Here is a 16,775-nt window from a genome sequence, read left to right on the forward strand (position 1 = left end):
CCACGTCTGGCTAATTGTTATATTTTTTAGTACAGACGCGGTTTCACCATGTTGGCCAGGCTGGTCTCAAACTCCTCACCTCAGGTGATCTGCCCACCTTGGCTTTCCAAAGTGCTGGGATTACAGGCGTGAGCCACCGCACCCGGCCCCAAAGTGCTGGGATTTTAGATGTGAGCCACTGGGTCCAGCTCCATCTAGTTTTAATCCTTTGTCTTAAAATGGAAAAGTAGGCCGGGGGCGTGTGGGCTCGAAGCCCTGTAATCCAGCACTGTTGGGGAGCCGAGAGCGCGCGGATCACCGAGCGGTGTCAGGGATGCGAGCGACCATCCTGGCTAACACGGGAAACCCCGTCTCTCTAAAACAATACAAAACAAAACCAGCCGCGGTGCGGCGTCGGTGAGTCTTCGCGCAGGAACGGGCGGCGGGAGTTCGGAGGCAGGAGAATGGGCGTAAACCTGGGAGGCGGGAGCTTGCAGTGAGCTGAGCATCGCGGCACTGCATCAGCCCTGGCGACAGAGCCAAGACTCCCGTCGGCAAAAAAAAAAAAAAAAAAAAAAAAAAAAAAAAAAAAAAAAAAAATTGGAAAATGTAATGCTAGGGTGGGAAGGAGACTTGAATGGACCGGGGATACTTAGCTCTTCCGTGGCAGATTTTGGACCGGAACCCAGACCCCCTGTGTCTCCTGAGGGATAGAGGTGAGGGAGAAGGACCCACAGCCACTAGCTCAGCCTTGCCCCAGCTCCTCCCAAGGCCTCAATACTCAGCCCTTTGAAGATGCTGGGTACTAAGCAGTTAATAAGGCTACCACTCTGGGGGTGGGAAGAGCCTGCCTCACCTGTCAGCCGGTCCATTGCACAACTTGACAAGTTGAGGCCAAGGACTCTTCCCACACTAGGTCCAGCTGTAGAGGGGAAAGGTTAGGGTGCAGGGAATAACAAGGAAGCTGGACACTAGTCCTACCTCCCCCTCAGGTCCTACTCCCTCTCCCTGCAGGGATTGGGGTGGGTTGAACTTAAGAGAGGCGTATCAGGGAAGCAGGGGTGGGAAAATAGTTTCTCCGTAAGAGTTGAAGGAGGCAGGGCTCGTACTTTTTCTCACCTCTGAAGTGTCTTTTATTTCAGGGAGGGAATTTGTGGACAAGATAGAAAAGAGGCTGGGTGCCGTGACTCACACCTGTAATCCCAACACTTTGGGAGGCTGAGGCGGGAGAATCGCTTGAGCCGAGGAGTTTGAGACCAAACGGGGCAACACAGCGAGATCCTGTCTATACAATTTTAAAAATTAACCAAGCATGGTGGCGCATGCTTGTCGTCCCAGCTATTTGAGAGGCTGAGGCAGGGGGATGGCTTTAGGAGTTCGAGGATACAGTGAGCCGTGATGTGCACCACTGCACTCCAGCCTGAGTGACAGAGCAAGACCTTGTCTTAGAGACAACAACAACAACAAAACACCATGTAGGCCAGGCGCAGTTGTTCACCCCTGTAATCCCAGCTACTCAGGAGGCTGAGGCAGGGAGAATCTCTTGAATCTGGGAGGCGGAGGCAGCAGTGAGCTGAGACTGCGCCACTGCACTCTAGCCTGGGTGACAGAGTGAGACCTTGTCTCAAAAACAAAACAAAACAAAACAAAAAACAAAAACATGGAAAGGAGAAGGAAGTGCCCGGCACAGTGGCTCACGCCTGTAATCTCAACACTTTGGGAGGCCGAGGCAGATGGATCACTTGAGGTCTTTCCCAGGGCCTTTCCCAGGGCCACAGCCTTTCTCAGGTGTGCCATGAAGATGGCCATACTTAGCCTCTGTTCAGCAATTCCATCACAGCCTCTGAGCAATCCAATGAGAGGCTTTTTGTTTTGTTTTGTTTTGTTTGTTTGTTTGTTTTTGTTTCCCAGCTACTTGGCAGGCTGAGGCAGGGGAATTGCTTGAACCCAGAAGGCGGAGGTTGCAGTGAGCCAAGACTGTGCCACTGCACTCCAGCCTGGGTGACAGAGGAGACGCTGTCTAAAAAAAAAAAAAAAGGTACAAAAATTAGCCAGGTGTGGTGGTGTGCACCTGCGGTCCCAGCTACTCAGGAGGCTGAGGTGGGAGGATCACTTAACTCCATCTCCCAGGTTGGAGTGCAGTGGTGCCATCTCGGCTCACTGCAAGCTCTGCCTCCCGGGTTCACGCCATTCTCCTGCCTCAGCCTCCCGAGTAGCTGGGACTACAGGCGCCTGCCTGCCACCACGCCCGGCTAATTTTTTGTATTTTTTAGTAGAGATGGGGTTTCACCGTGGTCTCGATCTCCTGACCTCGTGATCCACCGACTTGGCCTCCCAAAGTGCTGGGATTACAGGTGTGAGCCACAGCGCCTGGCTTTCATATTTTTAAAGTAGTGATAAGTGTAAAGAGCATTTCAACATAGTGCAACCATCAATAATATGATATGAAAATATCTGATTTCTGCTGAGGACAAAGGCACAGGTACCATTAATACTTCAGTGGTTTGTTGCCTATGCTCATAATGGAAAGAAATGCTATATTTTATTTATTTATTTATTTTATTTTTCACCGTGTTAGCCAGGCTGGTCTTAAACTCCTGACCTCAGGTGATGCACCTGCCTGGGCCTCCCAAAGTGCTAAGATTACAGACGTGAGCCACCTCGTCCAGCCAGAAATCTATATTTTAGATACAAATTAGTGTATATAAAGATGTAATTTTTTGGCTGGGTGCAGTGGCTCACGCCTGTAATCCCAGCACTTTGGGAGGCCGAGGCAGTTGGATCACGAGGTCAAGAGACTGAGACCATCCTGGCCAACATGGCGAAACCCCATCTCTACTAAAAACACAAAAATTAGCCGGGCGTGATGGCGGGCACCTGTAGTCCCAGCTACTCAGGAGGCTGAGGCAAAAGGATCGCTTCAACCCGCGAGGCCCAGGTTGCAGTAAGCTGAGATCATGTCACTGCACTCCAGCCTGGTGACAGAGCAAGACTCCATGTCAATAATAATTTTTTTTTTTTTTTGTGAGACGGAGTTTCTCTCTGCCGCCCAGGCTGGAGTGCAGTGGGGCGATCTCGGCCCACTGCAAGCTCCGCCTCCTGGGTCTACGCCATTCTCCTGCCTCAGCCTCCCGAGTAGCTGGGACTGCAGGCGCCCGCCACCTCGCCCGGCTGTTTTTTTTTTTTTTTTTGTATTTTTTAGTAGAGATGGGGTTTCACCGTGTTAATTGCCGGGCGCGGTGGCTCAAGCCTGTCAATCCCAGCACTTTGGGAGGCCGAGACGGGCGGATCACGAGGTCAGGAGATCGAGACCATCCTGGCTAACACGGTGAAACCCCGTCTGTACTAAAAAATACAAAAACTAGCCGGGCGAGGTGGCGGGCGCCTGTAGTCCCAGCTACTCGGGAGGCTGAGGCAGGAGAATGGCGTAAACCCGGGAGGCTGAGCTTGCAGTGAGCTGAGATCTGGCCACTGCACTCCAGCCTGGGCGGCAGAGCAAGACTCCGTCTCAAAAAAAAAAAAAAAAAGATGTAATTGTTTTTCCCATCCATATTCAAGGACCCCAGGTCATAAGACATCCTGGCCTCAAGAAATTCATCCCTTCTCAATCCAACTCTTCCCCAGGAGTCCCAAGGCCTCCAGAGACAAGCAGCCTAAAATCTATTACCTGCTTGAATGAAGAGCGGGAGACGGCAGGTACGCAGTTCTCACCCAGTGCCAGCCCTTGGTGTGTCTCTGGGCTCCCTCTGGCAGGCCCCAGTCGAAGGGCAAAGTGGAGGACATTTGGCTTGAATTGGAAAAGATTTCAGAACTATGTGGTTTGGTGCTCTCTGACCATGAGTGGATAGGTGGGAGCTGCTGATGGTTAACATCTCAATATAACATTTTCCCATGTTACCTTTACGGTGTTTACACACAATCCTAACGTGCCTAATCATCTTTCCTTCGCTCCCCTCCCCTCCCTTCCCCTCCCCTTCCCTTGCCTTCTCTTTTTGAGATTGAGTCTGGCCCTGTTGCCCATACCAGAATGCAGTGGCACAATCATAGCTCACTGCAGCCTTGAACTCCCGGACTCACAAATAATCTTTTTTTTTTTTTTTTTTTTTTTTTTTGAGATGGAGTCTCACTCTGTCGTCCAGGCTGGAGTGCAGTGGTGTGATCTCGGCTCACTGCAACCTCCGCCTCCCGGGTTCAAGCGATTCTCCTACCTCACCCTCTTGAGTAGCTGGGATTACAGGCACACACCACCACACCTGGCTAATTTTTCTATTTTAGTAGAGATGGGGTTTCACTGTGTTGGTCAGGCTGCTCTCGAACTCCTGACCTCATGATCCACCCACTTCGGCCTCCCAAAGTGCTGGGATTACAGGCATGAGCCACCGCACCCAACCCTATTTCTTTTCTTAAAGGAAAGTAGAAGCAGCAGATTAGAAAAGTCTGATCAGCAGCTGCTAAGAAAACACATAATACTGAGGCTGGGCATGGTGGGTCATTACACCTGTAATCCCAGCACTTTGGGAACCTGAGGTGGGAGGACTGCACAAAACCAGGAGTTGAAGACCAGTATGGGCAATATAGCGAGACCCCTCACCTCCACAAAAAATTTTTAAAAAAGCAAAACAAAAAACTAGCTGAGTGTGGTGGCATGCCCCTGTCATTCTTGGTACTTGGGAGGCCAAGGTGGGAGGATTGCTTGATCCCAGAAGTTCGAGGCTGCAGTGAGCTATCATTGTGCCATTGCACTCCAGCCTGGCCAAGACAGCAAGACCCTGTCTCTGAAAAAAAAAAAAAAAAAAACAATAAAAATGGCCGGGCATGGTGGCTCACGCCTGTAATCCCAGTACGTTGGGAGGCTGAGGAGGGTGGATGACCTGAGGTCAGGAGTTCAAGACCAGCCTGGCCAACATGGCAAACCTCATCTCTACTAAAAATACAAAAATAAGCTGGGCTTGGTAGTGGGCGCCAGTAATCCCAGCTGCTCAGGAGGCTGAGGCAGGAGAATCACTTGAACCCAGGAGGCAGAGGTTGCAGTGAGCTGAGTTCGCACCACTGCACTCCAGCCTGGGAGACAAGAGTGAGACTGTTTCAAAACAAACACACAAAAAACAATAGAAATAAATAAATAAATAACACATCATGCCTAAGATAACGGAAAACACCCTGAAACATACAGAAGGTTTTTATTTTTGTTTTGTTCTTTTTTGACACATGCTACTCTGTCATCCAAGCTGGAGTGCAGTGGCGCAATCTCAGCTCACGGAAACCTCTGCTTCCTGGGTTCAATCCTGCCTCAGCCCCCCGAGTAGCTGGTATTGCAGGCTTGCACCACAACACCAGGCTAATTCTTTTTGTATTTTTAGTAGAGATGGGGTTTCACCATGTTGGCCAGGCTGGTCTCAAACTCCTGACCTCAGGTGATCCACCTGCCTCAGCCTCCCAAAGTGCTGGGATTATAGGCATGAGCCACCACGTCCAGCTGAAGATTTTTTTTTTTTTAATGGCAGATGAGAATTCAAAAAATCACAGAAAATTGGAAAAGCCTGGGCAACATGGTTAAACCCCCATCTGTACTATATATATGTATATTTTTATATATATATATTAGCTGGGCATGGTGGTATGAGCCTATAGTTCCAGCTACTGGGGAGGCTGAGGTGGGAGGATTACTGACCCTGGGAGATTAAGGTTGTGATGAGCCATGATCCTGCCCCTGCACTCTAGCACTCAGGGTCGACAGAGTAGGACTCTGTCTTAAAAAAAAAAAAAAAGCCAGGTGCTGTGGCTCACGCCTGTAATCCCAGCACTTTGGGAGGCCGAGGCGGGCAGATCATGAGGTCAAGAGATCAAGACCGTCCTGGCTAACACGGTGAAACCCCGTCTCTACTAAAAATACAAAAAATTAGCTGGGCATGGTGGCGGGCGCCTGAAGTCCCAGGTACTCAGGAGGCTGAGGGAGGAGAATGGTGTGAACCCAGGAGGCGGAGCTTGCAGTGAGCTGAGACCACACCACTGCACTCCAGCCTGGGTAACAAAGCGAGACTCTGTCTCAAAAAAAAAAAAAAAAAAAAAAGGGAAAGATTAAAGATTTAGTTGGTATAGGAGCAGATAATTATATGTATTTTAATTTCCCTAATTGCTTCTCTGACATCGCAATAACTGATATTTATCACTATAATCCTATATTCTGAACAAAAAGGCAGAGAACATAGATTTGTTAACCTATACCTAGGAAAGAAGAGATGGGTAGAATATTTTTAGCACAGTTTCCAAGCAAGATGGTAAAATAAAAGTTTTGGTGCTTAGGTAAATCTGTAGGTTCTGGATAGTTGAAGTTTTGAAATTAATATTACACTCAAGACCACATCTGCCCTTAATCCTGGGGTTCTTCTTACAGGATACTTTGCTTTTGTTTTGTTTTGAAAAGAGTCTCGCTCTGTCTCCCAGGCTGGAGTGCAGTTGCACATATTGGCCAAGCTGGTCTCAACCTCCTGACCTCAGGTGATCCTCCCGCCTTAGCCTCCCAAAAGTGCTGGGATTACAGGAGTGAGCCACTGTGCCTGGCCTTCTTACAGGATACTTTTAAGTTTCCTATGCTCCCCTAGGAGGAAAAGGAGGCAGTGGGGATCACAGGACTCCTGGAGGAGCACCCGCTTCAGTTCACATGGGAACATCCATAACAGATTACAGACCGTGAAGAACAGAGCCCAGGCGGCTTTCATTATCCTCCGATGATGGCAGATTACAGACCGTGGAGAACAGAGCCCAGGCGACTTTTACTCATCCTCTGATCATCAGCCAGTACCAAACCACACAACCTTTTTTTTTTTGAGATGGCGTCTCACTTTTTTGCCCAGGCTGGTCTTGAACTTCTGGGCTCAAGTGATCCTTCCACCCTGGCCTCCCAAAGTGCTGGAATTACAGGCATGAGCCACCGCACTCCGCCATATCAAACCACAGAATTGTGAAGCCTTTTTCAAAGTGAAATATCTTCAACTTTGCTCTTGCCCCAGGCCTCCCAGTAAACAGCCAAGAGTGAAGCTTTTGAATTTAGTTGGTCCAACACCTGCCTTATACAGATGAGAAAACTGAGGCCCAGGTATGAAGTTAGTATAAAAGTAGCATTCTTTCTTCCTGAACTATTTTGGTAGAATTCAATGATAAATCCATCTGGGTCTGGAGTTACTTTGTGGGAAAGGATTTAATTTCATTAATATTTATTTCTTGGGACATTCTTTTACCATTCATCATTTCTTCTTGTGATAATTTTCTTTTTCCCAGATTGTGCCTGTTTCTACAAGATGTAGAAATTACTGAAATAATGTGGTTTGTAATGTCATATAAAAACATTTAAGGAACTGGCTGGGCGTGGTGGAGGGACCTGTAATCCCAACACTTGGGGAGGCTGAGGCAGGTGAATTACTTGAGTCGGGGAGCTTGAGACCGCCTGGTCAACATGGCGAAACCCCGTCTCTACTAAAAAAAAAAAAAAAAACCACAAAAATTAGTGGTGGCACCTGCCTGTAATCCCAGCTACTGGCAAGGCTGAGGCACGAGAATCGCTTGAACCTGGGAGGTGGAGGTTGCAGTCAGCTGAGATTGTACTTCACTCTAGCCTGAGCAACAGATTGAGACTCCATCTCAAAACAAACAAACAAATAAACAAACAAACTGCCCTGCTACTTTTAACCATTTACATTCGACAGTACATGAGGGTTCCAGTGTTTCCACATCCTCGCCCACAGTCTTAATTCTCTGCTTTTTTTCTGTAGTGGCCATCCTAATGGGAATGAGGTTTTGATTTACATTTCCTCAACGATTAGTGACTTTGAGCATCTTTTCACGTGTTTCTTGGCCATTTGTATACCTTCTTTGGAGAAATGTCTGTTTAAGTCTTTTGCCCCTTTTTTTTTTTTTTTTTTTTTTGAGACGGAGTCTCACTCTCGCCCAGGCTGGAATGCAGTGGCGCAATCTCGGCTAACTGCAAGCTCCACCTCCCGGGTTCAAGCCATTCTCCTGCCTCGGCCTCCCGAGTAGCTGGGACTACAGGTAACCACCACCACGCCCGGCTAATTTTTGTATTTTTAGTAGAGATGGGGTTTCACCGTGTTAGCCAGGATGGTCTCAATCTCCTGACCTTGTGATCTGCCTGCCTCAGCCTCCCAAACTGCTGGGATTACAGGCGTGAGGCACCACACTTGGCCTTGTCCATTTTATTATTATTATTATTTTTTTCTGTTATTGAGTGAATGATGTACCTTTCTGCATCCTTATATTTAAGGTGTATATTATAAGTGGTGGCGCATGCCTATAATCCCGGCTCCTTGTGGGGCTGAGGCAGGAGAATCGCTTGAACCCGGGAGGCAGAGGTTGTGGTGAGCCAAGATAGCGCCATTGCACTCCAGCCCGGGCAACAAGAGCGAAACTCCGTCACTAAATAAATAAATAAAAGAAGCATATGCTTCTTCTCAAAATCCAGTTTGAGAACGTTTTTCTTCTAATCCGAGTGTTTAGCCTAATTGCAATTACTGATTGTTATCTTTTGCTGGATAACAGATTACCCCGAACATAGAAGGGGGAACATGTTAAGCAATAATAAACACTGATTATCTTACACAGTTTCTGGGGTCAAGGAATATGGGAAGAGCTTAGATGGATGGTCTGGCTTGTGGTTGCTCAGGAAGGTTCAGTCAACATATCAAGATATCTGCTGGGGCTATAGTCACCTTAAGGCTTCACTGGGACTAAAGAATCTGCTTTCCCAGCCTGGCCAACATGGTGGTCTCTACTAAAAATACAAAAAATAACTGGGCATGGTGGTGCATGCCTGTAATCCCAGCTACTCAGGAGGCTGAGGCAGGAGAATCTGTTGAGCCCAGGAGGCGGAGGTTGCAGTGAGCCGAGATTGCACCATTGCCCTCCAGCCTGGGTGACACAGCAAGACTCTGTCTCAAAAAGAAAAAAGAAAAAGTCCACTTCCATCATATTTTATTCACACAGCTGTTGGCAGGAAGCCTCAGTTCCTCACCATAGAGACCTTTCCATAGGGCTGCCTGAGTATCCTCACAGCATGGTGGACCATGGTAACCCCAGGAGTGAGTAATACAAGAAAGAAAGCAATAAGGAAACCTCAACATCTTTTATGACCTATTCTCGGAAGTCACATAACCATTACTTCCACTATACGCTATTAACCAGAAGCAAGCCACTAAGTCCAACCAACATTCAAGGCAAGGCCAATTAAGCGCTACTTTTTGAAAGTAAAAGTAGGAAAAGGATGACCGGGCACAGTGACTCACGCCTGTAATTCCAGCACTTTGGGAGGCCAAGGAGGGCAGATCACAAGGTCAAGAGATCAAGACCATCCTAGCCAGCATGGTGAAACCCCATCTCTACTAAAAAATACAAAAAAATTAGCCGGGCGTGGTGGCGGGCACCTGTAGTCCCAGCCACTCAGGAGGCTGAGGCAGAAGAATGGCACGAACCCGGGAGGCGGAGCTGGCAGTGAGCTAAGATTGCGCCACTGCACTCCAGCCTGGGCAACAGGGCGAGACTCCGTCTCAAAAAAAAAAGGGCCGGGCGCGGTGTAATCGTAGCACTTTGGGAGGCCAAGGTGGGTGGATCACAACGTCAGGAGTTCAAGATCAACCTGACCAATACAGTGAAACCCCATCTCTACTAAAAATACAAAAATTAACTGGGCATGGTGGCGCATGCCTGTAGTCCAAGCTACTTGGGAGGCTGAGGCAGAAGAATCACTTGAACCCAGGAGGCAGAGGTTGCAGTGAGCCGGGATTGCACCACTGCACTCCAGCCTGGGTAACAGAACGAGACTCTCAAAAAAAAAAAAAAAAAAAAAAAAGATTGCGTTGCATGGTTTCAGCTTGCACTGTCCTATTTGTGGTCCTGCACCGCCATGCAAAGTGAAGGCTGCTGGGTAAGCAGTTTCTACACGGTTGTTGTCTTCACATCTGATGCTGGAGTTTGAGGTCCCCAGGGCAGGCAGTTGGTAAAGTGGAGAATGAGCTGGAACTCACTAGCATGAACGGGAGCCCATGAGGGCAAGCTGGAGACCATGTCAGTTCTTCTTGCTTCTAATATTGGCGGTGTGGGCGTCAGGGAGAAACCAGGGATCATTGCACAGAGATAAACACCGACACCTGGCCCAGGAGTCAGAGAAGCTGAAGAAAGATTCAGAAGGTGAAGCAATTCCAGGTGTAGCTGCTGCCTCCTGCCAATTAGTTGAGGCATCAGATAACCAGCACCAAGTGTCAGCTGCGGAACGGCTGCTGCTTCAATTCAGCCCTCCAATCTCTCACAAGACTCTCTTGTGTAGTCCTCAATTGGGTTCAGGGGCAGAAAAAAAAAAGAATCATCTGTGGCCCATGCTAACTGGAAACACACAGAAAAGGGAACTCTGGGCGGCCGGGCGGCGGTGGCTCAAGCCTGTAATCCCAGCACTTTGGGTGAGGCCGGAGACGGGCGGATCACGGAGGTCAGGAGATCGAGGACCATCCTGGCTAACACGGTGAAACCCATTCTCTACTAAAAAAAAAAATACAAAAAATCTTAGGCCGGGCGAGGGTGGCGGGCGCCTGTAGTTCCCAGCTACTGCGGAGGCTGAGGCAGGAGAATGGCGTTAACCCAGGAGGCGGGCTGGCAGTGAGCCAAGATCCGGCCACTGCACTCCAGGCCTGGGGCGAACAGGAGCGAGACTCCGTCTTCAAAAAAAAAAAAAAAGGAAAAGGAAAAGGGAACTCTGGGGAAAGGGATTCTGGGAAAGGGAATTCAGCCACCATACTTACCATATAGTTTAATGGCTGTGCATGGAGGCCCCGAAGTCTGACTTCTCAGATTAGATCTGTTTCCTTTATTTCAAGTCGTATGTCCAAGGGTAAGTTTCTTAGTCTTTCTGGGCCTCAGTTTGCTTGTCTCTAAAATGAAGATCTAACAGTAGCGCTTAGTTATTTGAGTTTTGGGGGTTTTAAAATTATTTTATTTCGCTTTCATTTTTTGTTTCGTTTTTGTTGTTTTTGAGATGGAGTTTCGCTCTCGTTGCCCAGGCTGGAGTGCAGTGGTGCAAACTCGGCTCACCTCAACCTTTGCCTCCCAGTTTCAAGCGATTCTCCTGCCTCAGCCTCCTGAGTAGCTGGGATTACAGGCATGCGCCACCATGCCTGGCTAATTTTGTATCTTTAGTAGAGACAGAGTTTCTCCATGTTGGTCAGGCTGGTCTTGAACTGCCGACCTCAGGTGATCCGCCCGCCTCGGCTTCCCAAAGTACTTGAATTATAGGCGTGAGCCACCACGCCCAGCCTTTTAAATTTTTATTTGTGTAAAAACTTCTATGCTAGTTTGAGGCTTAAATGAGATAATACATATAAATTGTTAACATATTATTGACACATTATCAATAAGACTTGCCTTATTGGAAATGTTTAATAAGCATCAGCCATGTTGGCCAGGTGCAGTGACTCACACCTGTAATGCCAGTACTCTGGGAGGCTGAGGCAGGACGATTGCTTGAGTCCAGAAGTTTGGAACCAGCCTGGGCAACATAGGGAGACCCTGTTTCTACAAAAAAATTTAAAATTAGCAGGAGGTGGTGGTGCACACCTGTAGTCTCAGCTACTCAGGACACTGAGGCAAGAGGATCGCTTGAGTCCGGAAGGTTGAGGCTGTAGTGATCCAACATTGTGCCACTACGCTCCAGTCTAGGAGACTGAATGAGACCCTCTCTCAAAACAGAACAAAACAAAAACAAACAAATAGACAAAGATATATCAGCCATGATTATTAGTTGTGTGATCTTCCTGGCCCTCAGCTTTTTTCATCTGTAAGGTGGGGATAACTTCCTTGGCCTACTTCACAGGCATGTATTGAGAATCAAATGAAATAAATAATTCAAATAAAATAGAAATAATTCGATGAATAACATATCACCACTTCATAGCAGAGGTGGCAGTCAAAATGATGATAAGCATAGTTCTTAGTTCCTTCCAGCCTCCATATTGGTATCCACTCCAGTGACTAATCGAAAGCCAGCTCTTCCATGATTATTAATCAAAAAAGCAGTTATCCAAATGTACCATATTATTGTAAGGTGTTAATAGGGAAACTGAATGCAGAGGATATTGAACTTTCTGTACTTAACTATCTTTGCCATTTTTCTGTAAATATAAAACTGTTTACCGAAAAAAAAATAAGTTTACTGAAAAAAATTTGATGTAGAAAAGAAAAGAATGTCATTGTCAAACTTTAGCAGGATTCTCTGGAAGGCTTATTAAATACACTTTGCTGGGTCCCAGCCCCAGAGTTGCTGATTCAGTAGCTCTAGGGTGGAGCCAGAGAACTTGCATTTCTTTTTTCTTTTTTTTTTGAGACAGAGTCTTGGTCTGTTGCCCAGGCTGGAATGCAGTGGTACGATCTTGGCTCACTGCAACCTCCGCCACCTGGGTTCAGGCGATTCTTCTGCCTCAGTCTCCTGAGTAGCTGGGATTACAGGCATGTGCCACCATACCCGGCTAATTTAACATTTTTAGTAGAGATGGGGTTTCTCCATGTTGGCCAGGCTGGTCTCAATTTCCTGACCTCATGATCCACCCGCCTCGGCCTCCCAAAGTACTGGGATTACGGGCATGAGCCACTGTGCCCTGCCGAGAAGTTGCATTTCTAACAAGCAGTGCTGAAGCTGCTGATCTGAGGATGACACTTTGAGAACTGCTGACTTAAAATGTAAAGTAGTACGTGGGTTTCCTGCCTTTCCTATGAACAAAGGCTCCTATTCATCACGCTCTGCCATTTCTTGGTTCGTTCTGTCCATGACATCACCCAACATTTACCACGAGGCAAGAAGAAGGAGACAGCTGATGACTGACTGAGCAGGATGATACTAAACGGGGCCTGCAGAATCGCTTTTACTCTGCTTTTCTCCAGCCTCTTCAAAGCATTAAGCCATGGATCCAAACTATGCTTAAAATAACACACAAACACATATTTAAATATGTATATGTTAAATATATAATACATATATATTTGATGCATACATTTCATTACAGGTTGAGCATCCCAAATCCCAAAATCTGAAACCCGAAATGTTTCAAAATCTAAAAATTTTGAGCACCAACATGACACTCAAGGAAAATGCTCATTGGAACATTTCAGATTTTGAATTTTTGGATTTGGGATGTTCAACACATAAGTATTATGCAAATATTCCAAAATCTGAAAAAGAAATCTGAAATCTGAAACACTTCTGGTTGCAAACTTGCAGATAAGGGAATACTCAACCTGCAAAAAGAAATACATGGGCTGGGCATGGTGGCTCATGCCTGTAATCCCAGCACTTTGGGAGGCTGAGGCAGGAGGATTGCTTAAGGCCAGGAGTTTCAGATCAGCCTGCACAACATGGCAAGACCCTGGCTCTGCAAAAAATTACAAAAATAAGCTGAGTATGGTGGTGGGTGCCTATAGTCCCAGCTACTCAGGAGGCTGAGGTGGGAGGATCACTTGAGCCCATGTTGTCAAGGCTGAAGTGAGCCGTGTTCATGCCTCTGCACTCCAGCCTGGGTGACAGATCTCAGGCTGTCTCAAAAATAAATAAACAAATAAATACACACATACATGCATACATACATGCATACATACATACATACATGTTCATAGAGGAAAATTAGGAAAAAAAGGAAAAAAATTACAGCTTCCCAAAGACAACCACTTAACATTTTGTCTGTTTTGTCTATTGACTTCCCAAATTTTATTTCAACTAGGTTTTGAGGGTTTTCTTTTAAACATTACTTTTGCTTCTTTTATCTTGTTTTGTGGTTTTCTTGTTTGTTTGTTGTTGTTGTTGTTTTGAGACAGAGTCTCACTCTGTCACCCAGGCTGGAGTGCAGGGGTACCATCTTGGCTGACTGCAAGCTCCGCCTCCCAGGTCCCAGTTCAAGCAATTCTCCTGCCTCAGCCTCCCGAGTAGCTGGGATTACTGGCGTGTGCTACCACGTCCGGCTAATTTTTGTATTTTTAGTAGAGACGGGGTTTCACCATGTTGGCCAGGCCGGTCTCGAGCTCCTGACCGCAGGTGATGCACCTGCCTCAGCCTCCCAAAGTGCTGGGATTACAGGCGTGAGCCATCGCACTCGGCCCAGGTAAACTGCTTTAATCAGACTCTGCTGTTCTCAAGTCTTCACCTCTCTGTTGCTGAGGGAGTTACGTAAATGTCACCAAAGAGCCAATGGGGAGGGGATATGCTTCTTGATCTTGGTCGGCCTTGTTCCATGGTGGTCTCCTGTTCCAGGTGTACCAGGTAAATCATCTCTGTCTGTCTCAGGCAGAGGGTAAAAGAGGGTAGGACAGCAGCATTGAGGGAATGTATGAGTGGGAGGCAGGAAGGGTCTGCACTGAGTGTGGATAACCTGCTGTGTGGCCACATCCTCATCCATCCATGTGGCATTCTCTTATCACAGCCATGAGATCCCCCCTCTCTAAAGGAGTAGAGTGTTGAAGCTGGAAGAATCCATTTCTTTTTGTTTTTGTTTTGAGACAGAGTCTTGCCCTGTCGCCCAGGCTAGAGTGCCGTGGCATGATCTCGGCTCACTGCAACCTCTGCCTCCTGGGTTCAAGTGATCCTCCTGCCTCAGCCTCCCAAGTAGCTGGGATTACAGGCACCTGCCACCGTGCCCCACTAATTTTTTTTTTTTTTTTTTTTGAGATGGAGTCTCGCCCTGTCGCCCAGGCTGGAGTGCAGTGGCCGGATCTCAGCTCACTGCAAGCTCTGCCTCCCTAGTTCACGCTATTCTCCTGCCTCAGCCTCCTGAGTAGCTGGGAACTACAGGTGCCCGACACCTCGCCCGGCTAGTTTTTTATATTTTTTAGTAGAGACAGGGTTTCACCGTGTTAGCCAGGATGGTCTCGATCTCCTGACCTTGTGATCCACCTTCCTCGGCCTCCCAAAGTGCTGGGATTACAGGCGTGAGCCACTGCGCCCGGCCAAGAATCTGTTTCTGATCCCAAGCCTAGACATGCCAAGCTACCCTTTCTACTCCATAGTACCCATGCCACTGTGGTAGGAGATTTGCCTCTGGGGCTTGCCCAGGAATCAAGATCTTTTCAATAGTCAATTAAAAGGGGTTTATTGAACTTCAGATGAGGCTGGGTGCCCAGTTCCTGCTCTTTTGCTTCCTCTTCCAGTGCCCTACCTGTCTTTCCTCTCTAATAAAATCTTATCTGGAGCGGAGGTGGGGAGAATTGTGTCCAGCTATCATACCTCTTCCTGAGTCTTTTGGTTTTACTCTTGAATGTGCAGCTTGTGCGTTTAAAAGCCAAGATGTTGTTGACTTTTTTCTCTGGTTCTATCCTAGAAGGGGTGGTGGCCTTGGATTCAGAGGGATTTTGAGAAAGGGAAAGAAGAAACTCGTTATCATCTTAAATTATTATCCTGCCTCATAAATAATGCTGCAAAAATATCTGGGCACATGTCACCAGTGACCTTTGGCAGACAGGGTGGGGCAGACAGCTGTGTATGAGCCAAGACCTGATGTCATTGAGGAAGGTAAGGTGAAGCTGGGGAGGCTGATGGTAGAGACAGCAGCATAGGCAGGTGGTTCACCCTGTGAAAAAGGAGAAGGGTGCAGACTGTGGGTGTCTGAACAACAGTGGTTTGTACTGTCTATGGAGCTGCAAGTTGTTGCCCGCCCGTCCTCCCTCAGTAAGACAGTTGGGACACAGTCTCAGACAATTAAGGCCGTCCTTTCCAATCCACCCGATACAGTGACGATTGTCCAAAGCAATCGGCTTGCTCAGACAGCCAGAAAAAAAATCTACTAGTCTATCAGCATAAACTTTTTTTTTTGTTTTTTTTTTTTGTGTGTTTTTTTGAGACAGAGTTTCACCCTTGTTGCCCATGGAGTGCAGTAGCGCCATCTCGGCTCACTGCAACCTCTGCCTCCTGGGTTCAAGTGATTCTCCTGCCTCAGCCTCCCCAAGTAGCTGGGATTACAGTCGTGAGCCACCATGCCTGGCTAATTTTGTAATTTTTTTAGTAGAGACAGGGTTTCACCATGTTAGTCAGGCTGGTCTCGAACTACTGACCTCAAGCAATCCACCTGCTTTAGCCTCCCAAAGGGCTGGGATTAACGGGTGTGAGCCACCGCGCCTGTGTAAACTATTTATGTGTATGTAATCACATAAAGAGTGATTACAATTTGCAGTGAGCCTCAGCATAAACTCTTTATGTGTATGTAATCTGGATATTTTCTTTAAAATTTTTTCCATTAGTAGAATTGTTGAGCCAAAGGATAAAAGTTACGCAATTATGATGTTAAAAAAGAAAGGTCAGTGGCTCATGCCTATATTCCCAGTACTTTGAGAGGCCGAGGTGGGCGGATCACAAGGTCAGGAGATTGAGACCATCCTGGCTAACATGGTGAAACTCCCTCTCTACTAAATATATATATGTGTATATATATATATATTTTGTGAGATGAAGTCTCGCTCTGTCGCCCAGGCTGGAGTGCAGTGGTGCAATCTCGGCTCACTGCAAGCTCCGCCTCCCGTGTTCACGCCATTCTCCTGCCTCAGCCTCCCGAGTAGCTGGGACTACAGGTGCCCGCCACCACGCCCAGCTAATTTTTTATATTTTTAGTACAGATGGGGGTTTCACCGTGTTAACCAGGATGGTCTCGATCTCCTGATCTCATGATCCTCCTGCCTCGGCCTCCCAAAGTGCTGGGATTACAGGCGTGAGCCACCGCGCCCGGCCTACTAAAAATATATTTTAAAAAATTAGCCTGGGCCGGGCG

The sequence above is a fragment of the Rhinopithecus bieti genome, unplaced genomic scaffold, assembly GCF_001698545.2.
Source record: "Rhinopithecus bieti isolate Rb0 unplaced genomic scaffold, ASM169854v2 scaffold_22, whole genome shotgun sequence".
NCBI lineage: Eukaryota > Metazoa > Chordata > Mammalia > Primates > Cercopithecidae > Rhinopithecus > Rhinopithecus bieti.